At 41.9% G+C, this 25,238-nt stretch overlaps 1 protein-coding gene across 12 annotated transcripts in view; it reads left to right on the top strand.

Moving 5' to 3' along the window:
• The window catches only part of ELAVL2 (ELAV like RNA binding protein 2), a 170,390-nt gene that overhangs the window by 34,483 nt on the left and 110,669 nt on the right, over positions 1-25,238 (top strand). The window contains exon 1 of one of the 12 annotated variants that reach the window (XM_084628897.1): positions 5,056-5,155. The exons of 8 other annotated variants lie outside the window; for them this stretch is intronic. The gene's annotated coding sequence lies outside the window, so the exon portion shown is untranslated. Of the gene's footprint in view, positions 1-5,055; positions 5,156-25,238 lie in introns of those variants that run through there. 3 more of the 12 variants (XM_084628895.1, XM_084628894.1, XM_084628890.1) reach the window with 3 other exon arrangements.

Below are 25,238 nucleotides of genomic sequence, written 5' to 3'. Positions count from 1 at the left end.
ATGTCCTATTTAATGACTGCCTTTAAGTCAGCTAATTTTCCACCAGAGTAGGAAGAGACTTATACGTATGCGGGAAGCTTAAGTTTCTTATGAATGAATTAGCTTACCTTGTGGGTGATTAGTTACAAAAAAAAAAAAAATGGAGGCATTTAAAATATTTCCTATCATAACCTTGTTCCTGGCTCAGTAAGGACTTGTCTAGACAAGGGTGAAAAAGTCCCTCCCCCTCCACTGAGTTAGCTTAATTGATATTTTAATAGATGGATCTGTTATGGGAAGCAAAAGAACCGCTCTTTTTAGTCTAGCAGAATCCAAAGACGGTGCTCTTCCACTTACCCCTTCTTTTCTGTGCTCCTTTCCCAAAATCAGCATAGCTACTCTAAATTGCTCTGGATTCTTTCAGAGGTAGAGTTGAAGGGGGGAAAAGAAATTACACTTGTAATAGTAAGCTTCTTATTGATCTCTGCAATGCTGAAAGGTTGCTCATGACAAAATCTTACTCTCATTCAGGCTAACAGCTTTTGATCTCTTGCCACTGTTTGCCACCATTTATCCCTGCAAAACAAAACACAATTGATGAATGAATTTAATTTGCATCTAAAGATGCATCCCATCATCAGGAATATTTAACTTTTTGTTCTAATGTGTTCATTAGCAGAGGTTAAAATCTTGAGTGCTCAGCACTCAAATCTTTGAAAAACAGTTGTCTTAAAACATGGTTTCTTTTCCTGATAGCTCAAATTTATTGGAACAAATTGCAATATCATCCAAAGTGACTACCAAACAATATGTGGGTTTTTTGACACCTTTGTCCCCAATTCCTAAGCAGGAAATCAAACTCCCTCTTTTCTGATCTGTTATCTGTATATATCTAGACAATTTAATGGATTAGTGCTGAATTTACACTGCTGAATTTACCTGAGAAGAATTGGCTTTTAGTGTTTAGACAATTGTACTGGAGTATAGCCTTGCAACAGAATTTGAAATAAGTTTGTTTGGTTTTGCAGTTTTCATTTAAAATGTAGTAAGTATCTAATGGCAAAATATTGTGCAGAAGTGGCTTTTGCTTGTCAGCGTAGAGGCTCAGGAAAACTGCCCGTATTGAAGAACAAGCTGCACTAGTACCCCAGTAGGCATTGTTGTCAATTTGCAGGGAATCCTGGTGTCTAACGTGTTGCCACTGCACCTAGGTTTTACAGTAGAACCTTGGCAGAGGCTGTATCTAGAAAACAGCTGCCTACTCTGTCCTTTACCACTTCCATGTGAAAACACTTGCTATCTTGCTTTGCCTTATCCAGCCCACTCTTTCAAAGAAAATGCATTCTTAGAGATGGTCCTGGTGAGACTATCAATTTTTAAATGCTCTATAGAGACTGGGTATGCTTCATACCCCTTTCTCTTATAAAAAGCAACTCTAAATTGCTTATAGTAGAAATGCCAAAAACCGCTCCTAGAAAATTTTTAAAAACCTAAAGGGGTTAGTAGTTCCATGCGGAATGAGAACACTTGCAATCGGATGTATCACTTGGGATGAGCATCATTCGTGTCTAGAGTTCTAGCAGCACAAGTAAACAATACAGAGAGAGGTGGGAAGTGTTGTGTGCATTTGAGATGGGACATTCCAGATGAATGCTGATAGAACCCATGTTCCATATAGGCCACTTCTCTTGGAACTATTTTAGGAATTATTACTTAAATTGTACTGGTATTATATTTTTGGATCTTGTCTGTAACTGTAGTTGCCATGAATTGAATTGTGCGGGGTTCTGAGGGAGCCATAAACTTCCTTAACTCTTCTCCCTCCTCCTTCTGACATAATAGGTCTGCCTGCACCTGCTCTGAATGAGTGATTCCACTGTTGCAGCTGTACCAGTTCTGGATCAAAGATGGGAGAGTAGCCTCAGACAGAGTCTAAGGTTTCACTGGTTCAATTATCATGTGGTATGCTACTAGCTCTCCCATGTTCTGTAGTCTTTCAGGAAACACTGTAGACAGACCTGAATATTGTGTGTGTGTGTGTGTAATATTAATTATTCAGAATCTCATTGCCTTTATAATTCAGGCAGAAACACCAACAAAATAACCATAAACCCAATGCTTTTCTTTGCAAGTCCGCTCTAAAACAGAATGGAGATTTAATTTTCTCTCACTGGGTTCAGTGTTGCTGCTACCCAGCAGAAGGTTTGTAAATCTCAGGTGTCCGTAGAGGCAGGGCTAGCCCATTTGGGGTGCTAAGCAGGAATATTTTTGCCCCCTTTCCCGCAACACCTAATAAGGGCCTGAGCAGCTCAAGGGGCCCCCTATTCACTTAAGCAGTTGCTTAGTCTCTTTATGCCTAGTGCTAGTTCTGGGTGTCTACAAGCGGACGGCTTTTCTAAGAACTTATCTGCTTCTTCAGGGTTAAGAAGTACTTCTTACTCTTCTAGCTTTTGTATTGCTTGGCTGAAAAGAAAAGGCAATAAACACCGTTAGGGCCTTCTCTGGAGTTGGGGGAGGGAAGTATCTTGACCAACCAACACCACTTTAAAGATCTAAAAATCGTCTATCCTATAAGCTAGCACAGTTTTTTAATCAGCATTTAATTAAAACAGCCTGCCAATTTTTTTTTAAACTTCTTCTGAGTCCTGGGTCATATATGTGTATATAATAAAAAATGCCGGCATGTCTTGCTTTTCTGTAAAAACATCTGTATTTTGGAAACCAATAAAATTGCGGTTGTCCTCCAAATGGCTGCCTTGAGTTTGAGTTACCGCTACATTTTTGGTCAGTTCAGATTAGTGCTGTTGAGAACTGCAGTTAACTGGCTGATGTCTCCTCTTCTTCCCCCCTCCCCCCCCTTTTTTCCCCTTTAGTGTCATGTTAAATAGGCTTTTATTACTTCTATATATTACACAGTTACTGAATAGCCAATGCTTAATCTGAAATGTGTGTGGGACAGTATCCTGAATATTTAATACACAATCAAAAATTGGGATAATTTAAAACTGAATGCTTGAAAAGCATTTCAAGCAGGATTAGGAAAGGCTGTTCAAGCCATCCTGGCCTATTACATCTTAGTACTTCAGGCCCTAATTGCCACGATGTTATCTGCTTTCCTTTAGAATTATTCAGTGTAGATTTTTTTGTTTGTTTTAGCCCAAACCGTTTTCCTTGACTAACCAAGTTTTCACAGTGGATTTTTTTTGTGTGTGGAATGAAATTGCTTTTGCCTGTTTGCTGGAATATTTAAGTTAAACTGTTATGGGGAGAGATGTAGTTAGTAGGGCTGGTTTAATAGTACTGCAAATATTAGATGAAGCTTCATCTTCGTTTTTTAAAAAATAAAAGTGGGAAATTTCAGTTGTTAAATAGAGTACACAATACTTACTGCAAGGTATTTTGCGGGGGAGAGGAAAAGGAGAACACTGTCTTGTTGCTTTGGCTAGTGAAGTGTCCAATAAATTGTTCAAGTCTTGCAAATAGCATCCTCTGCCTCCTGTGAATAGTCTCTGCTGGTTATCTTTTTAAAAATATATGCAAGAAACAGAAACATATGCAGTGTATTGTGTTTAGTGCCTCAAACTATAGTTAAGAGCAGTGAGCCACGTCTAAAGTGGCTTTTCCATAATGTACTTAAGGTTAACAGCTGACCTTAGAACCTGCATTTTTGAATTTCTTTGTTGCTCATCTCTGAGAGGTATCACGTGAAAGCAGAACTCTTCAGTGATCATCAATCTCCATATCTAGTTTAGGGGCCAGATTGGTGTGGAATGGGGGAACATGGTGGTGGTCTTCCAGACTACACAAAACAAGCTCAACCTATGGCTTCTAGAATGGGGTGCTGCTCACAGTAGGTTGTGCATATGCTTAAAATAGACTTGGAGAGGCATAAACATGTCCTATAGCTTGGCTAGTCTCCTGGGCTTGCCACCCTCTTGATTTGGCAGTGAAGTACTTGTATCTCTTGTACACTGCTCACTGGTGGCATCAAAATGACATCAGTCAGTAAATTGTGCAGATCTAGGACCCTCTTTCTTCTTCATTGCATAAAGAAATTGCTGACATTTAAAATTGTGATCACTACGTATCTGGTTAACTTCCCACTGAGATGAATGGGGCCATTCACAACTCTCAGCTATGGTTCTTTCTGCAGACACTTTCTGCATCCATTGCATTTGGCTCACCTTTCTGAGTCTGTCTTCACAACAACAACAGCTAGAGGGTTTTTTTATATGTATGCTGAAATTCTGAAGAGCAGACACCCCTGGTAGCCGTTTCTGAGCCCTGCCCAAACTGTTTAGGTTTTTGTTTTTAACTTAATACCATGGAGTAGGAGGAAATGTGGGTGTTTCCAAGGTCAAAATTTAGGTGGTGCGTTGAGGTACTTCTCAGCTGTGTGTGTCCTTTGTTGTTTAAGGGCATTTGTGAAAATGGCCCTTTGTACTCTACTTTGGCTATTGGACTGTTTATTCACCTGCAGGCACCGTCCCTGAAGTGCGGCTGCAGGCCATGTTCAATTGTGTGCTACTGTTTGGGGTACTGTAGCTGGTATCGCTGTATTACGCCTTCACTTTGAAGAACGAACGAACTGAATGTTAAAGAGCTTTGAATGGCTTGTGGAACTAGTTGGATGCGAATAAGTCTGACTGCAAAAATCATTAAGCTCAATGAGACAGCGCTCCATCTGACCCACTGGCAGAACAGCAACTGTTGGGAGGGTGGTGAGGCAGAAGTCATGCTGCCTTGGAGCTCTGCTCTTGTTCAAGGAGAATGTGATAGAGTGGGTGGCAGAAGAAGAGGCTGAAATTCTGACAGTCCTTGTGGCTAGAGAGAGAGAATTGGTAGGAAATAATTAGTCTCCTGAATGGTTGCAGTACATCTGTGTATACATAGCAACTAGTAATATAGCAGGGTTTTGTATAGTAACGGGTATTTTCAGTAGATTCATGCCTCGTTCTGTAGCAGGATTTTTCTCATTTCAGTGTAATCCATTTTGTGTGCCCTCTTGAAATGCCCAAAAACTAATGTTGTGACCTCTGTTTCTGTTCATTCATTAGCATTAAATTTCATATGCACCAATCCAGTTTCAAGGCAGAGCAAGAGCTTGGGATTTACTTGCTTTTTTAGATCTACCTTTCATCTCCAATCTTGAATCAGCAAACATAACTAGTTAAAGGTAAGCAGCAAACACTATTGCTTACATCAGTTTTTTTTATCAAGGAATTGTCAATGTCTTAAAATTAACAGTTCGAGTTAACAACCTGCACTTGATATCAAACAACAATTAGAATAAGATTCATGGCCCTGGTCTACCCTCGGGGGGGGGGGGGGGGCGAATCGATCTAAGTTAAGCAACTTCAGCTACATGAATAACGTAGCTGAAGTCGACGTACTTAGATCGATTTACCGCGGTGTCTCCACCACGGTGAGTCGACTGCTGCCACTCCCCCGTCAACTCTTCCTGCGCCTCTTGTGGCGCTGGAGTACAGGAGTCGACGGGACAGTGCTCAGGGGTCGATTTATTGCTTCTAGACTAGACACGATAAATTGATCCCCGCTGGATTGATTGCCGCCTGCCTATCCGGCGGGTAGTGAAGACATACCCTTAGTTTGTAGTAGTAGTATTAGGCTAAAAAAATCTTCAAAACTATTTTTTTTTTTTTTTAAAAGGTGGATGTCCCTCTAGCCAGCATATTCTGCAGGCTGGTTTATACTTTCCATTCTGTCCCCTAAATGGAGGACTCTTGCATGCTCATAACTGCTAGAAAAACCATATATGGTAACTGAGTGTGTGGCAATCACTTGCAGTTTAGATTCTAAATCAGTTTAAATTCTTTCTCTTCTCTCCCCCTCCGCCCCCCCCCCCCCCCGATTTGCTCATATCCTTAGATAGCTAAAAAATCAGAACCAAACTTTTGGGTGAAATATTGCATACCTGATCTGGCCAAAGTGTCAACTTTGAGGCATACGTCCTTCAGTGACTTTATTTTTGAACTATGTAAGGTGAGGGGAATATTTTTATTGAAAAATCTGTAGTATGTACAGCTCAAATGGCTAAACTGTGAAATTTGGCATGTAAATAGTACTTGGTCATCGATTTACTCCAAGGTAAGATCTTGGTGGGCAAGAGGGGAATTAGTTGGTTAATAAAGCTATTAAGCATCTGAAATTGTTTGAGTTTGCTCAGTAGCTCTACTGAAGATCAAAGATATTGAAGTCTCCTTTGTAACAAAGCTGCAGGCTTTCTGCCCAGCCTAAAATGCAGAGGATTGTGGCTGCTTCTAGGTCCGTTTGTGTAGAAGAGGCAATATAGATAGTCGTCCTCTCTCCCCCACCAAAAACGTTTCCTTAACAGGAACAAGAAAATGGGAATAAAAGTGTATTCTGCATCTCTTGTGGGGTTTGCCACCTTTTTTTCCCCCCTACAATCCACGTGTTTTAAGCTTTCACTTAAAAATGAAATCCATTTTAAAGATATGGCTGTTTCAGAGAGAATAGAGGTGCTGTTTGTTGTGTCCAGGTGCTGTAGAGAACTATGCAATGGCAGCAATGTGAACTACCATCTCCTCACCCCATTCGTCTTTGTGAATATTTAGATGCTAACATTCAGCTTGGGCAACTGCCTCTGACTCTCTAAACAAATTAAATGCACAGAACTGTAATGCAATATCAAGGTTGCACAGTTTAAAAATTGAAGCTGAGAAACAGGAACGTTTGCTTTAGGAATGTAATGTTAACTAGGCCCTATTGCACTTGTGTATCTGTGGTATAAATTGAACAGAACAAACAAATGCATTAAGCATCATATTCAAGGACAACAGAAACCGAAAATGAGTTAATGTTGCTATAGGAACCTTTCCCATTTTCTGACTTTTTTTTTTTAAATTAACTGCAATTTCAGCGTTTCATAAGTAAAAGCAAAAATATAAATTAATCTTTTTGTACCCTTTGGCTGAACATAATCTGTTTCGCCAAAATCATTATGTACCTAAATTTAGTGAGATTGCCATTGGTTGCTCAGGTGTTAACACTAAAAACTAGTGACCAGTTAGTAAACCTCTGACTCAGCTAATAGGGTTGGCGGCCCCTATGTAAATCTCCTTTTCCCCTCTAATGTGTGAGGGCTTTTCTACCTGAAAAGTTGCACTGGTTTAAAGGAGTGACTTTTAAAAGCTTATCTTTTTAGTTAAACTGGTGCAAAAAGCTGTGGACACTTACTTCAGTGAAAACTAGACTTATTTCAGGTTAATTTAAATTGACAAGAAATAGGTTGAAACTAAAGTGTGACTATACAGTGGCTTGCACCACTTTAACTATGCGGATTCCTCCTCTTCCCCCCCCCCAAAAATCATACCTTCAGTTAAACTGCAACAACTGCTGGATGTAGACATGGCCTTAGATATTGTAGTTTGTATTTCAGTTCTGGCTTCATAGGTGTCCCCTGTAAATGTCATTCTGACGCTTGTTATATACTCTTATTAATTGGCTTAACCTCAGCCCATGATCTAAGTCTCAATGCACAACAGCATAGGAAATTAATTTCAATAAACTTGTCTGTACATTAGATTCAAAAGCTAGCACTGGTGCTGAACTTCTGAACACTGTCCAGAGTAATGATACAAATAAGAAAGGCAGGGCTTGTGTGCTGAAAATAGTGTCCAACCCTCTTCTTTTCCAGAAGAAATTTTATTTAATTTATTTATTTATTTGTAAAGAAGTGTGGCTTAAAGTGCTAGTAACTCTGCATTTAAATGCAAGGAAAGATGGTAGATGTTTTAGTCTGTCATGCATGGTGTTATTTCTGTGGATTGAACTTTTTTTTTAAAGAAAAGCTCTTATGAAATGAAGTTATACATTGACTTATAAAAGGGCTTATTAAAAAGGGAATTGGGGAATACATACTGGAGTTTCTGACCACTACTATGCTTGCAGGAAACTGCAATACTTAATCCAGCAAACAAATGAAAATATCTGATATAGTGATTCAACATGGGTGATCTAATGAGAGAACTTTCACTGGAGAGTTTTGTGAGAGAGCCATGTCCCTGCTTTGTTTTTTGACACTTTTTGAGGGCATATAAACTTTTCTTTTATCCTCCTGCAGTGAATCTAGTCTGTTTGCAGCTTTGATACAGAACTCAGTTTGTCGGTTTTGGTTTATGGGTACATCCCTGCTCCTGAAGAACCTGACAATTCTATTCTGCCTCTGCAGCTGCGAGTGAGGTGGGCAGGCCTACTGCAAAGCATTTTCTGACTCTTGGATTTAAGTTTTTTTCTAAAGTAAAATACAGCCTAAGTGTAAAATATCTTTTCCGATTATGTTTTAATCTGGCTGGATCTGTGCTGATATTTTTTTTTAAACTGTCTTGTGGGGCTGTATGACTTCAGTTTTGGATTCTCGCTTCCTACAGAGGCATTCCACCAGCACAAGATGGGCATGTCCCTGCTTGATCCCCAGTATGGGCAAACAAGCAGTGAAGAAAAATAAAGAGCATTTACCTATATCCCTAAATAGTGAGCTTTGGTATGTCTGTGACTGGGGAATCCCCCCACAATTTGACCTAGCTCAGGGAGGGATTGCACCGCTCTTCCATGAGCCAGGAGAAAACTGAACTAGGCATGTGGCAAGTGGAGTAGAGGGAAGGGGTAATCAAGTGTAGTTGCCCAAAGACAAAAAAGGCTAATGATTAGGGCCCTACCAAATTCACAGTCCATTTTGGTCAATTTCACGGGTCATAGGATTGAAAAAAATCATTAATTTCATGATTTCAGCAATTTAAATCTGTTGTAATTGTAGGGGTCCTGACCCAAAAAAAGGAGTTGGGAGGTGTCATAAGGTTATTGCAGGGGGGATTGTGGTACAGCTATCCTTAGTTCTCTGCTGCAGTGTATTAAAGGTGCTGCCTTGAGCTGGAGAGTGGCAGCTGCTGGTTGGGAACCGACTGAAGGCAGAACCGCCACCAGCAGCTGCGCAGAAGTAAGGATGGCCTGGTATGGAATTGCCACCCTTACTTCTGTGCTGCTGCTGGCAGGGTGCTGCCTTCAGAGCAAGGTGCCTGGCCAGCAGCCGCTGCTCTCTGTCCACCCAGTTCTGAAGATAGCAGTGCAGAAGTAAGGGTGGCAATACTGCAGCCCATCTGCAATTCCCTTTTGGGTCAGGACCCCCAATTTGAGAAACGCTGGTCTCCCACATGTATGATTTTACCCTATACTATACAGATTTCAAGACCAGATTTCACGGTCTGCAATGTGATTTTCATGGGCATGAATTTGGTAGGGCCCTACTAATGATGACTGCCTGGTGACTGGCTTCAGCAGGTCCCCTCCACCTCCCAATACAAAGCCGTGGAAGGAGAACAGAGAGAGAAACAAATGATCAGTGGACTATTGATATAGCTCTAAGGGACTCTCAAGCCCTATTCCCTTGACCAGCAGCCCATGTCTCTTATGCCCTGTTAGCAGAGGTTTAACCATATGCTCCTTTATGGGGAATCTTCCCCCATCCACCGGGTCTGACATACTCTGGTTGCCTCTAGGTCACCCTCTTCCTTAATCCATCTGACTTAAAGTTCCATTAGGGACTTCTTGGGAGTCTGATACCCTGCACAGGGATCAGGGGCTTGCCTCTGACTTGATGGGGGCACCGAAGAAGCAGAAGCAGCAGCCTCTTGTAGGAAGTGAAGGTACATTTTCCATGGAGGTAAACACTCCTAGCTGTTCAGTGAATTCATCAGGTCTGTCTCCGCGATCTGTATTCTTAGCTGATTAGGGATAGAGGAGGGTTAATGTAAAAGCCATAGAAAAGGGTGGGAACCTTGCTGCTTCCAGAAGAAGAGGGCAAAAAGAAAAGCCCCATCCCTCTCAAGATCACAATCAATCTTTCTAACTCTGACCCAATCCAGGGATCCTATCCACAGTACTTGTTTCAGAGTCTTATTCAGCTGGAATCAAGTGCAACCCAAGCACTTGAATACACCTTGGATTTCACTTTTTAAAAAAAGTCAAAACTGAAACAAGAGCTTGGATTCTTTCTCCTGGGAGGAATGACAGTTGTCAGGATAGGCGGGACAGGAGAATAATGCAGAGAAGCCTGTTCCTTTAGGAATACTCAGCCATAAGATGGCCCAGAAAACCCAGGCATAGTGTGACAAAGGATGGCTTATTGGACTGCTGATGGACTTGTATCTCATTAGAGTCACAATACAGTCAAGTGGATTCATGGATTCCCTCTGAAGCACCTGGCATTGGCCACTGTCAGAAGGCAGGGTACTGGGCTGGATGGACCTCTGGTCTGACCCAGTATGGCTGTTCTTATGTATGTAAAGGAGGACCTAGGAGGCAACTTGCTTGCAAAGGGTTCCTTCTGCTGCATTCACTTACTTCACTTAACTAATCCTTTCATGGGCAGACTTTGTCCAACTTCCTACCAAGTATGGGAAAGTCTTGTGGGCTGTGAGTAAGCCTTTAGATAACCCTGGCTGCCTTGTTTTGTCCCAGATGTCTCTCTAGATGGCTTTTTTCTCAGCCATAGCTTTGATCAGTGAGCCAGGCATAGAAGTGGCTGTGTTTCTGGAAAGCAGCCATTCAAACAAAGCAGCTCCTAGCAGCCTCAGAATATACTTGAAGTAAACCTTTGGAAAACTGATGGCTGGAGTCTTGGAGGGAACTGAACTAAATCCTACTATCTACGAGACTGTATACAAGGTTCCAAGCCAAACTACAAGGTGAAGCAATCCATCTGGGGCTGTTCTGTGAGCAATATGGTACCAACACAGCAGAGCAAGATGGAACTACTAAGGGGAAAACTATTCCAGGGAGACTTCTTTGGAAGTCTCACCATCAAACAGCATATCATCAGTACACTCGCTCAGAATTGGAGTCTCAACTGGGTTGCAGGCTCCTTTTCATCAAATAGGTAACAGGCAGGGTCATGAGATGCTTATCCAGTACAATTACGGTGGAGTTGCGTCTTAAGCGGGGTAAAGCTCTAAAGTCAGCGTGTAAGGCGAAAATCGTTTATAGTCAATATTACCCTTGAAAATCCATTAAATCGCCCATAAAGTACAATAAACTGTACATGGTTTTGTGTATACAACCCTGTACAGTAATATGTACAGTATATAATAGAGTGCATATGCAAAATATAACTTTACAGTACTGTATTCTTAATTACAGAGGGGTGATTACAGGGGGTCATCAGGGCTTGATGTCGATCCAGGAGACAGAGGTGTCGGAGAGCTTGGGTGATGGAGAGGGAGTCGTAGATGAAGTGGTTGACTCTGGTTTAGCTCGAAGTTGATTGTGTAGGCTCGTCTACTGCTGGTTGGTTTTCCTTGAAAAACATGGTGATCGGCAACTGTCACTGTTTGAGCAGCTCGAGACATTTCTTGTTACAGTCTCAAATAGTCTGTAATACTACGTGTGATTTCAAGGCTTTGTTCCATAGAGGGATCGTATTCTGAAATTAAATCATTAAAGTGTTTCGCTGCTTGGAACACTTCAGCAAATTTATGAAGATTCCAGCTTGCTGGCTCTTCCTGTTTGTCATCGTCATCTTCGTCTTCTGTAGATGATTTTATCAGTTCTTCTAACTCTTTGTTAATCAATGTTTCTCTCTAGCTCTCAATTAATTCTTCAATTTCTTCCTCAAGGATGTTGATAAAGCCATCAGCACCCACTTGCCTGGCCACCTGAACAATGTGTTTCACTTCTTTGTCAATGGTCAGGAAACCCTTTAAAATCATTCACACATTCTTTCCATAGGTTTCACCAGCGTGCATTGACTGTTTCAGGCTTGATTGCCTGCTTAATATAAGTGATGCAGTCGGCAATGTTGAAGGACTTCCAACACTCCATCACGTTAAGATTGGGATCAGCATCCATAGTGCTACGTATCCATGAGAATGTAAGCCTCGTGTACGTGGCCTTGAAACAGCGAATCGCGCCTTGGTCGAGAGGATGGAGGTAGTATGCGGGCGGGGGAGAAAAACTACTTCAACGTCGTTATGCGCAAACTGGAGTGCTGCAGGGTGGCTAGCAGCATTGTCTATGATCAACAACACTTTTAGTCAAGTCCTTTCTCTTCGAGGTACCGCTTGACCTCCTGAATGAAACACTTCTGGAACCAATCCAGAAATAATGCTGCTGTCACCCAAGCCTTTTTATTTGATTGCCAGAACACAGGCAGGAGACTTTTGTTCTTGCCTTTTAGACTTTTGTTCTTGCAGCCCTGTAGAGCAAGCCCAGCTTTATTAAATGCCCAGCCGCATTGCCACAAAAGTCTTTAGCTGCTTTGAAGCCAGGGGCTTGTCTTTCTGATTTCAAAATGTAAGTGCGGTTGGGCATTTTTTTCCATAAGATCCCAGTTTCGTCAACATTTAAAAACTTGTTCCGGAAGATAGCCCTTTTCTTCTATGATTTTCTTTAATTGTTCAGGGTAGGTTTTTGCTGCCTCTTCATTGCAGCTTCACCAACAGTCTGCAAGTTTTGAGGTTGAAACGGTTCCTAAAACTGTTAAGCCAACCTTGGCTGGCTTTGAATTCCTTCTCATCAGAAGCCTGTCCCTCTTCGGTAGGAAGTTTCTACAGCATGTAGAGGCTAAGAGTCTTTTCTTGCAATGTGTTGCCATTGATAGGCACACGTTTACGGCTCATGTCTTCCAGCCATAAGTTTAATGCCTTTTCAGTCTTCACTAAAGTCTTATCACACACCTGGCTCATCACCTTAGCAGTTATTGGAGCAGTTGATGCCATGGCTTGACAAATTTCTCTCTTGAATCTTGTTGCCACAGATGCTAGATTCGTTGCTGCCATATTTATGTGCCCTGTTGGAGACCGACGTACCGTCTCTCAATAAGTCCAACACAGCCAGTTTTTCCTCCAGCGTTGGAACAGATTGCTGTTTCTTCGGTTGAGCACCAGATGAAGTAGTTGGCTTGTGTTTAGGGGCCACGTGTGAAAAATACGTATCTTTAAACCCTAGAATCACAATCAGCACGGCGAGATGCTCACGCTATGAGAGGCATGCAGGAACTGAGACTGACTGAGGGAAACAGATTCATGTCTCCTGTCTCACGCTTACTCTGGGGCATACGCTTATTGCATGGAATGGTGGGTGGAATCTCCCACACTATTTACAGATATCTTGTTTTTCTTTGCCGAGCGCGTATAGTTGAATTCGCTTTTAAGTGCGTGTATGATGCGACTCACCTGTAAATGGAATACATAGGTCTCTGTTTATCTTATCCCCAGTATCTAAATGTGTGCTTACTTAAAGTAAATAAAACATCAGTGTAAGGAAAGCTATAATCCCTTTTTTTTTTACATAGACCTCAGGGGCGTATGTTGTCTCCTGCTCTGATGCCAAGGAGATCAGGAGGGAGCTGTGCAGTTCTGGATCAGAAAGACTGCAAAAGCTGAAATTCCATATTGGGCAGTGGCCCAAGGGGGCCTTCCCCCTCTGACAGACATGGAGGTGGGATGGACGATATAGAGACTTACAACAGTTTTCTTCACTTCACTTATGATCAGCACCATTTCCAGTACCTATCCTTACCATTTTGTGTTTCATGAGGTCTGTGGGCTGCTATTTGCTGCTCTTCAGCAAAGAGGTCCGTATCTGTGCTTTTTTTGTAGAGGACCTTCTGATCCAGGCACCAATCAAAAACAAGGTCCAAGTGGACACATGGGCAGTCAGCAATACATGTACTTCAAGTGCATGACTTTATGATAAAGACTTTGTTCATAGCTGTCAAAGAATAATTCATATTTGGGTGCAGGTAAAGAGTTCATATCTTCAGAATGAAAACGGAAGCTGACAAAAGCCATATGATTTCTTCAGAACACACAATCCATTCCCTCCTGAGCCTCTTGGTAATGAGGCCTTCCTGTACAGATAATTTCAGATGTCTCTGGAGTTTCTGCCCACTGAATTTTTCTTTTTCCCCCTTTACTTATGCCCCCTAGCTTGCTGTTATGACCAACCAAAAATGAAGCGTTCAGATCATTTTAGAGGTAGATGAGACAGATCATAGGATGGTCTGAAAATCTTAGAACCAGATAGATCATCCTAACATAAACAATCATGAAAGGATGATGATCCCATTTGGAGTATCACCGCATTTGAGACCTCTTTGTACCGAAGACTCAGCAACAACTGGTTAGAACTGCAGTGTATTAAAGGGCCTGATGGTATCAATACCTTCAACATCAAAGAGATATGTCCCGGTTATGGCAGGCTTTGTTCGCAAAAGCGACTGGGCCACTCTTTCCTTTGTGGTGTGGGTCCTATTGACACTGATAAAGAAGAACCTGTTCTGTATAGTATGCATCAAAGTTGCAAAACCACATAGTGGATTGGCAAAGCAGACCAGGGAATTCACAGATGTTTTGCGCACATAACCAGAACATTTGACAAGTCAATAGATCTGTTTTCAGGCACAAAACGGCCAAATGCTGTACCAGTTCATGGAATGGTGGCAACAGAGACACTTGCTCAGACCAGAGAACCTGTTATATGCCTTCTGCTGTTCCTACTTCTGTGTAAGATTATGCAGAAAATCCAGGAATCCAATGGCTTCTGTAATTCTTGTAGCACCACACTGGCTTGAAGGATGTAATTAGTGGTCTTAGTAAACATGATCTCAGAATTACCACTGTTCATCTCCTAGAAATCTCCTCTTGTATGTAAAGGCTCATCATATATAGCAAGACTCTAGCAGACAAAAGCTGGCTGCCTAGAATTTGTATGAAAGCAACTAAGGTGGATATTTTAATAGGTAACCTACCACTTGAATTTCCAGTTAATAGTTGTCAAGAACATACTGTATAATCTGGTACCCTAAGCAGAATCGCACTAAGGTCAGCTAAGATACAAATTACCTACCAGAGTGCCTGCAAGTTGGCCTTGCTGTGGGCTTAAAGGCCCCCAAATTTAAGGTGTGCGCCTACTCTATGCAGTGCACAGAGGACTAAAGCAATTGAGAGATCAAGGTCATTTGGGTGTCGGGGACAACAAGGCTTCAAAGTGTGGTGTGTTAGGTTTGGGTTTTTTTTTTTTCTATCTAGGTAGATCAGATAGTGTATACAAGGCAGAGACTTGCATTTTCATTCTGCACTCAGATTACACTCCCAACAAGCAGGAGTAGTCACTTGCAGATATTTAAGTGTCTGTTACCATGCAAAGTGCCCACCAGGCACATTACTTCAGAGTTGACACCAAGCCTTATCTGGCACTGAAACAGCAGTCCTTGAAGTCTGTTTGTGTTGGGTGAGTACTTGATCTGTCGCACACAACCACAGCTGCTACACTTAGTTATTCTACCAGAGGGAGTGTGGGTGCCAGATTTTATCTTGATTACCCCCCCCCCCACCACGGAGGCTTCCTTGTGCTTGCTGCTGCCTTCTCCTCACCCTCTGATTCCAAAGAAAATCAAGTTGGGACAAGGCTGTTCTGATCTTGCTGTATAGATTTTTATATGGCACCTATCACTGACTTCTTGGTATCCTAATGGCTTTTGGACAGGGTACTCTATTCCACACTCAAGTCAAGCGTATAACTATCAGAGTATACTACCACACTGGTGGACTGTTTCTCCAGTGTTGCATGTTCAGTTCAAGTCTTCATTTTGCCAAGTGCCTAGAGAAAGCAGCTTTTCTTAAGTTTAAGACTCACACGGGTTGGGTGTCTGCTTGGAGGGGGCATTAAGGGTTCATTGGTTCCCTCCCCTCTTCTCCCCCCCCCCCCCCACTGGGACCCATCTTGTTATCAGGTTTCTGATTGCTGCTGAGACTTTGCAGTTAGTGTGCCCCCTAGCTGTTCTTGAATCCTAAACCTGGTCTTGCACAGGCTCTTTAAAGCCTTGCACGCAAAAAAAATCTCTCTCAGCTTTCTAGTGAAGTGCCTTTCTCCTTGCTTAGGAGAGTGGGAAGTTGGCTGCTCTATGCAGAAGATACCCCTTTGTAATTTCCATTATGGCAATCCATCAGTCTCCTTTGCCTTGTGTGTGTACCTGTCACACTTTTTTCTGATGTGTTCTGTGCTGGTAGAATGTAGTCCAGATTACAAGTTTCAGGGGCCCTCCACTACTTCAGTGGTCCCAAAACAAAAGGGGTGGGGCAGAAGCTTCTTATTTAGTTCTGAAAAGTACCTGTACTTGCATTGTGGAAGACTACACTCGTAGCAGGAGGGCATCCTAACCACCTGGGTGTGAGGGAAAGGCTGTCTTGAGCAGAAAGAGTATCCACTTTTGGCAAGACTTGCCAGCCAATCAACACTTCTGCTTAATGCTCGATTACATTATAGCAAATGGATGCATCGCAAATAATGAATTTATCCTCACAACACTGATGTGAATTAAAAGTAGTAGGTCCCGTTGTACTGGTGTTTGTTTTTTGTTTTGGTTGTGGGGAGGAAGGGAAGAGAACTGAGGAACAGTTTAAATGATTTGGCTAAGGTCATTCAGGAGGCGTGTGGCATGGCACTGTACTAAACCGTCTTACTGTTTTAGTTGATGTGACAGCAGGTGCAGCGCTTTGCCATCACGTCCAAAAGTCTGATCCGAGAAAGTACTCAACGTTGCAATGCACGGTCCAGATGAGGAGGAAGGCTCCTTGCAGAAAGAGGAGATTTTGGTTATACGCGGTCATCTGTATTACTGCAAAGACCACCACCGCTACCTGTGTAACATGTATACCACTATGTGTGTTGGATTCTCAGTCATGGGAGGGGTTTTTAAACTAATGAGGCTTTGATTAGATGAGAGGGAGCTGTGATGGATGCAGAACATCTGTTGCCCATCTGATGGGAAGAGTTACCCGTATTTTTGTTAGCAAAGAGTGCTAGCCTAGTTAGACTGGCTCCCTTTACAGAAGGGTAACTTAAGACTGGGCACGTGACTTCCGTGCAACAGATCCTCCTCTGACCTTTCCCCTTTCTTCCCCCATCCTTACCCTTTACCGAACTCCTTTATGGAAAGTTGTAGTCATCAAGGAAAGACCAGATAGCTTGATACAACCGCAGTAGATGTGTATGGACATTCCTCTGCCCTCTCAATCTAGGTCGTCTCTGCAGGGCAAGGGGTGTGGCTGGTAACCCTGTCTCACAAATTGTGGTGTAGATTCCTCTGTAGCACAAAGCTATTAGCTGCTTTTTCCCCCCTTAAAGTCAGGTAGGCCATACACTAGAGGCAATCTCACTGAGGAAAAACTAGTTAAAATCCCTTTCTGAGTGCATGGAATAAAGGTAATCCAAGTCAAGGAACCAGAAAAATACCCTATGACTCATTTTGACCAAACTCAACCAACTTTGAGTTCAGCTTTGTAAAACTTTATTGTTCATACGTTCCTGTCGGCACTAAAACTGCTCTCATATTGTGAACTGGGAATAAAGAAACTCATGAGGAAGCAGGTGCTGTCATTACCTTTATTGGGAGTCCTGAAAGGTGGTTTTGTTGAAGGTTGGGACAGTGCAGCTGGGGTACCCCAGATGTCATATACCAATCTACAGACAAAATTGGTGCACGTGTTCAGACCAGATAGCTCCACACATCATAGTAAGTTTGCCTGGCATCTGGTGTGAAGCCGGCTTCTGTAGTGACGCTATCCAGAGCTGTTGATGTGGGGGGAGTGGTTGAATGGTTCTTAGGTTCTCGTCTTCATCCTTCTCTATATTTATTTAAGAAAAGTGGATAGACAAGAACCCAAGTATAGGCAGGGACTCCTGGCAAAAAGCTGGCCTGTGGTCAACTTCTGGCTCTTCCAGAGGCACATTAATGTCTTCCAATCTTTTGTTTAAACAAAGTCTATTGGTTTTAACTAAATTAGTTTAGAAACTGGTGCAATCCGTGGTGGAATTGGAGAAAATGACTTAAGCTAAGTTTTCATATCTGGTACTTTGAAACTGACCTGAAGAGTGAGTGTCCCACCCACTCGTGGTTGCACTGATTTATCTGATTCAGTTTCTATACCAAATTTAGTTTTAAATGGTTTTAACAGGCCTAAATCTCCCCATGAAATCCGTTTGCTGCATTCCCAGTTTTCTTGGCAGTGATACTACTGCATTTAGTGATTCTGTAGTATAATAGGTTGGGTATAACATTGTCAAGTGGTAATGACATAGGAGTGTTTAACCTGCCATAAGAAAAGGAGGACTTGTGGCACCTTAGAGACTAACCAATTTATTTGAGCATAAGCTTTCGTGAGCTACAGCTTGCTTCATCGGATGCAGTGAGCTGTAACAGCTCACGAAAGCTTATGCTCAAATAAATTGGCTAGTCTCTAAGGTGCCACAAGTACTCCTTTTCTTTTTGCGAATACAGACTAACACGGCTGTTACTCTGTAACCTGCCATAGTTAGCTTAGCCTGGTCTGCTGATTCCTCTTAGGACACAGTATTGTGCCCCTGCCACTAGGGGAACACAGCTACATAGGAAAACCAAACACTCCAGTCAGTTTTCTAAACCAGATTTACTTTTGGTGATGGTATCTGCATTGTATAACTTTCCTCCACTTCGGACTGATCATATTTCAGAGGTGACACACGTTTTTACAAAAACAGCTTACCGGTAAGCACACTGCACCAGTTGTAACCTATTTGTATCGTCCCTGTCTTAAGTGATTTGCCCTCATTCTCTCTTGTAATAATATCATTTTAGGCAGCTCAGTAGGATTCATATCCAGAGACCTGATGAAAGACTATGCCAAGTGTAAACATATGCAGCATGTTTCTTGTTAACTTATAAAATATGTCCATGCAAGATTGGCCAACAGAACAAAATATTAAAACCTACCTGGCAGTGTTAAAATAAATCCTGTTTAGCTTCATGAAAAGCACAACAAACTTGGAGGTAAGACCCTAGGTCAGTGTTTCGTAACTAGTGCCCCCCGCCCCCCTCAGCAGGATCGTGGAAGACAATTGAGTAGAGGTGGGAGAATGGGAGTGTGAGGCAAAGCAAAGAATCCTGCTCCCCCAACCCCTTATACATGCTTATCCTTCAAAGTTTGTGTTTTGTTAACCTCTTGAAAGTCAGATTTTAGAGGCTTGTTATCACTGGCTTACAGTACAGGTAAGGGGGGAGGGAGGGTTGCAAAAAAAAAAAATTGTCTTGTAATAAGAGTGCCAACTTGAAAAGATTGAGAAACACTGCTCCCTAGTGGAAAAACCTTATTGTAATTGGGGAGAGGGGGTGTAGTTAGGCAATGTAAAACTCTTAAAATTTGTTTTAGAACTGATAGGCAATGATAGTATGTAGTCCTTGGCTTCCCTATACCATAATGCTGACCCTCCCTCCTGAGTGGAATGAACACATTGCAAGAATGGCCTCTACTGCCTTTTAAAAATAAGGATCCTGAAATGCATTTCCAGTGTGTTCCAACTAATGGACTGTCTATATGCATTCTAATGAACTGTTTAGTCTCAGCTGTATAGACAGTGCCAAACTTGCCAGTGTGTTGCAATAGTTTGTCCTGTAAAGACTACAGTTAAGATTTAAAAAGCCAGTTAAGATCCATGTAAATAAATTAATGGGGATTGTCCAAATCCTCTACCTTTTGAAAGCCTCAAGGTAGGGTTTTAACACTTGCGTAATGTGGCTGTTAGGCAGTTTGTAATTGCCATCATACTCTGAAGTGTGTCTAGATCCTTAATCTTAAAGCAAGTATTGTAATTGCACACTAACAAAATAGAGCTAGTAATTTATTGTGCATTTATAAACAGGAATATAAGATGCAATAGGAGGGCTTAGCAGACCCCATTTACCTGCTCAACCAGGGTGAGTAGAAACCTTGTCCTATATTAGTGGCCCGAACTGGGCTATGGAGCTGCTGCCTCCTTCACTGGAGAGGGAGAAAGAAAGTGGCCCCCTGAGCAACTTGCTCCTCTTCAGAAGGGGAGGAAGGAGACAGAGCAGAGTGGAAGTTGGGATCAAGGAAACTGTGGTGCTTTTCTTTAAGGGATGTGGAAAAAGAAGCAGGGAAGCTAGAGCCACTACTGCTTTATCCAGAAGAGTGAGGAGCATAGCAGCATACGTGGAGAAGTGTTTCTGGGAAGTCAAGGGCCTTCTGTTTGTCCGTTTATCTTTGCAAAGAAGTCGGTGGGGCCTGGTACTAATTTCTCGGGAGGAGTGTGCAGCAGGAGGGAAAAGGAGCCCAGATTTTACTTAGGAAGGAGCCAGAACTTCTTAAACTAGTGTTGGAATTTGTGTGGCAGAACTGACTTTATTTGTAGTAGACAGAACTACAGACAGATTGTGGACAGATTGTGATTGGACCCAAGTGAGAGGACCGTGAAGTGACCCATTGTAGGCAATGCCTGGCCTGTAGAGAGCTGCCCTGGTCATGCAGGCTAGGTTCACTTCAGCCGGGCTGGTAGACTTAGTTACTGAGGGAGCTTTACAAGCCCTGAGAGAGAAGCCTCTTACATAGGAAAAGTTGTTTAAAACCAAAATTCTCTGCATAACTCTTACTAGCTGTTTAACCTTCCTACTATCCAGTGTTATGAACAGATATTAATCTGACCCCCTAATATTTCAACTGTCTAGCTGGGGGTATACCCAAATTATCACCCTTGCTTCCCTTAGTATTGTTAAGTCATTTAAGCTCAAGGCTTAAAAGCCTGTCCCAGTTTTTTATAAAAAAAAAAAAAAAAAACCTTACAGTCCAGTGAGTTGTAACAAGTCTCCTAGTTTAATAAAAACACCTCAGTTCAAGGTCAGCCTCAAAAATGAACCAGGATGGCTTCACTGGTTTATTAAAGAAAATGGCATTTGGAATACATCTTTTCCTAGTGAGGTCTCAGTAATCTTCATGGCTTTCCTGCTAAAACCATACTTCATCACAATAGCTGTGCCATACATTTTTTTTTTTTCCCCCTTGAGCTGTATTGCTCTTCTTTGATTAGGAAGCGCTTATGATTTATTGTGCTGTGTGGGTGTAGCTGGAGCATAGCTCCTCACCAGCTAATCAACATTTCTTTTCCTCTTCACATTCTGAAATGTCTCTTGCTAGATTCATCTTGTTCTGCTCTCAAAGCTTGTGGTGTTACTAATAGTCTTCGTCACTAATACATCTCTGGGGTTTGCACGAACCTCTCATCCCCATTCTCTTCTCTGTCCTTGTGAATACAATGTTATAAATAAACCTCTTCCTAAAAATAAAATAAAACGCTTTCATTTAGCACCCACATTGCTCGTGAGACTGCTAATAACAAAACTTGTATCCAGAGTTATATGCATTAGATCAGTGGCTCTCAACCAGAGGTCTGCGACCCCCTGGGAGGCCACAAACCGGTTTCAGGGGCCCACCAAGCAGGGTCGGCATTAGACTCCCTGGGGCCCAGAGCAGAAAGCCGAAGCCCCCCTGCATGGGGCTGAAACCTGGGGCTCTGAGCCCCACCATCCGGGGCTGAAGGCTAAGCAACTTAGCTTTGTGGGTCCCCGCTGTGGCATCGGGCGCTGGGCAAATGCCCTGCTTGCTACCCACAAATGTGGGCCCTCGCTTTTATATGCAGAAACACAGTTGATGTGGCACAGGTGGGCCATGGAGTTTTTATAGCATGTGGGGGGGGGGCCCAGAAAATTTGAGAACCCCTGCATTAGACAACATGAGGTTTGGGGAGGTGAATGGAAAGCATAGCACTTTTAACGTAGTTCTGTTCAGCTGACTGCTCCTGACCAATAAGGAAATGACTTTGGAGACAGGAGAAACTTTTTTGAATCCTGTGTGTAGTTAAGTTCTTCAAAAGCTTGAGGCGGTGACTATTCAGTCTTTGCAGCATGCTGACTCTAAAGTCCACCAAGCTGTCAGTTATTTCTCCAGTTTTGCTTACATATGAATGTTTAGGGATGTGATGAATCTCTATTTAAAACTCACACCAATACGAATATCTACACGGGCTGGTATCTTCAGAGGTTTCCAGAAACTGTCAATCGGCCACTACCTCATGGATGTGATTAGTAATGTAATCTCTGTTCCTCTCTGCAGCTCCCGTCCTCATTACTAGCACCCCTTTTTGTTCTTTCAAATATGCAAACCGTTAGTTATGTGATGGCTTGAAACACTAGAATTGTCACACTTCTGTTTCACTTTGGTAGCTGTTGTGTACAATATATTTTATCACAGGATTTTTTTTAAATACTTGAAATCTTACTTCCTGACCTGAAGATGTCAGATTACCAGCTCTGTAGACTGACCATTTCAATCTATCCACAGAATAGATGTAGTGCAGGCAAAAGGATTTTACTTTTTATTTTCTCCTCTCTTCAATGTGGCCTATGTGGGATAGAGTTTCTGGTCGTATTCAACTTGAATTAAATGATAGTTCCTGGTCATGCGTCAGCTGAATTGGCAACCTTTTGTGCCTTGGGGTAGACATAAAGACTGTAGGCAGACACTCCACAAATAAGTGTTAATAATCATGTTAACTCAAGTTAACAATCAGTTAGTTCAAGTAATATGACCAACTGTAGTCTGGGCAAAGCCTCCTCCAGTATGTTTTCAGCAGAAACTGAGGCTGAAAAATTCCTTCAGTGAGGTCACCCCTACTTTGTGTGGGCATTGGGAAGGTAAAGGAACAGTTGAGCTGCTTGGAGACTGTAGAACTGGAGGGAAGTGTTGTCACTGAAGAACCTAAGTAGAGATCTTGGCAGAGCATTGAACAGTAGGTGTGAATAGGGAAAACCCCTTTTTGTGTTTACATAAAACATCCACATTACTGCGATGTTAAGAAGATGTCAGCGGCATCTACAGTATTGGATGAAGAATATAGAGGTAGGATTCAGAATCTGAAAAGAACAGTGGGTGATGGCTAATAATGTGGCAGATTCATTCCTTAATATTAAGGGTGACTTTTTTCAGATCGGAGTGTACAACATAGCCTTGCTAATTCAGGTCCCTGTTTCAGTTATTCTTCCCTATCCAAAAACTAGTCTGTAACTATTCCTTCCAATGAAGAATCCCTTTCTGAAGCTTCAGGAAAAGCATGACATACCTTGTGTGTCTCCTGGTGCTGAGAAGCTATCATAAACAGCCTCAAAACTGTAGGTTGTGTGTAGTACAAATGTCAGAACAGAATAGTTTTTTTGTGTGTGTATACCAACTTGATATACTAAAGGTTCAGATCTTTACACAGAACTTTGAAGCACAAGTACTTGATGTTTTAGGATTTCTGGTTAAGTCTGCATTAATTTATCCCACAGAAAGGAGCCTCCCTGAAGGAAAGGGAAGAAAATTTCCCCTACAGTGTTAAGAGGGTCCTGTTGAAAGAGCAGTCTTGCTTTCACTTTAGGATGTCACTTTTGTATTCTTACTCTGCTGGAAACAAATGCAGAGCTCTAAAAGCTATAGGAGGAAATATTACTCATCAGAAAAAACACAGATACTCTTTTTAGCACAAACTGAATCCTTAAGTTCTGAACAGACTTCTCAAAATACATGACCCAAAACACAGAAGAGTATGTAATTATATTCCACCCTTTTTAGACCACAGAATGGGAAGTTGTATGGTAATCCAGTGACTATAAATTAGGGTGTGCTTGCTAATAATAGTGTTCCATGAGATATGTACTCTCAAATCACACAAATTTATCTCGACTGTATGGATGGGGAAAACGGGAATAAATCCTGAGTTTTCTATTTTTGAACCTGTGCTCTTAAATGCAGTTGCCTATGAGACCTATATTTTCTCTTCGACAGGATCTTGGTCAAACTTACTTTTGCTAGCCCAGTTGCTAGGTCTGCGGCCAATGGCAACACCACCCTACAGTGTGGTTGAAAAAAGCGAGCACACAGTCCTCTTGTTTCATAATTAACATATGGAAAAAACAAATCCTATCAAACCAACCTAATAGCTTCTTTGACAGAGAATAAGCCTTGTGGATAGGAGGGAAGCAGTAGTTGTGTACATCTTGAGTTTAGTAAACTAGGGAAATACAACCTAGATGGAGCTACTATAAGGTGAGTGCATAACTGGTTTGGAAAACTGTTCTGACAGGTTAGTTATCAGTGGTTCTCAGTCAAGCTGGAAGGGCATATTGAGTGGGGGGGGTACCACAGGGATCTGTCCTGATGTGGTTCTGTTCAATGTCTTCATAATTGATTTAGACAATAGCATAGGGAATACACTTAAAAAGATTGTGGAAGATATCAAACTGGGAGGGGTTGCAAGTGCTTTAATGGATAGTATTAAAATTCAAAATTATCTGGACAAACTGGAGAAATCGCCTGAAGTAAATAGGATGAAATTCAGTAAGGCCAAATGCAAAGTACTCTACTTAAGAAGGAACAATCAGTTGCTTACATAAAAAATAGGAACCTGTCCAGGAAGAAGTACTGAGGAAAGGGATCTGGGGATTACAGTGGATCGCAAGCTAAATATAAGTCAACAGTGTAACACTGTTGCGGGGGAAAAAAAATAAGCAAATATCATTCTGGGATGTAATATCAGGTATGTTGTAAGCAAGACACAAGAAGTAATTCTTCTACTCTACTCCATGCTGATAAGCCTTCAACTGGAGTGTTGTTGTGTCCAGTTCAGGGCACCACATTTTAGGAAAGATGTGGATAAATTAGAGACAGTCTTGAGGAGAGCAACAAAAATTATTAAAGGTCTAGCAAACATGACCTATGAGGAAAAATTGAAAAGATTGGGTTTGTGTCGTCTGGAGAAAAGATGACTGAGAGGGGACGTACGTTTTTTCAAGTAAACAAAAGGTGGTTATAAGGAAGAGGGTGAAGAATTTTTCTCATTAACCTCTCAGGATAGGACAAGAAGCAATGGGCTTAAACTGCAACACGTGAGGTTAGGTTGGGTATTAGGAAAAGCTTCCTTACTACCACGATGGTTAAGCACTGGACTAAATTGCCTAGGGAGGTTGTGGAATCTCCATCATTGGAGGTTTTTAAGAACTGGTTTGACAAACACCTGTCAGGAATAATCTAGTTATGTAGTTCTGCCTTGAGTGCAGGGTAGTGGGCTAGATGACCTCTTCTGGTCCCTTCCAGTCCTACACTTGCGATTTTATGATTTAATAATGTTAGTTAATATTACATACTTTTTACCTGCAGAGTGGCATGGTAAAGCTTACTTTTCTGTATGCAGAGTAACTTAAGAATTTTGTTCAAGTTTTTAACATTAAGAAAGCATGGCAAAAAAGGCCAAATGGGCACTAAAACCTTTGCATTGGCCAGTGATGTCAACTTACTTTTTAGTACTAATACAGCATTAGAGGCATGAAACAGTCCAGTCCATTGGTTAGATGTCCTGTG

This window comes from Lepidochelys olivacea (assembly GCF_965140295.1).
Source record: "Lepidochelys olivacea isolate rLepOli2 genome assembly, chromosome: 5".
Lineage (NCBI taxonomy): Eukaryota > Metazoa > Chordata > Testudines > Cheloniidae > Lepidochelys > Lepidochelys olivacea.
The sequence above is the reverse complement of the archived record's forward strand: the minus strand, read 5'-3'. Positions and strand labels throughout refer to the sequence as shown.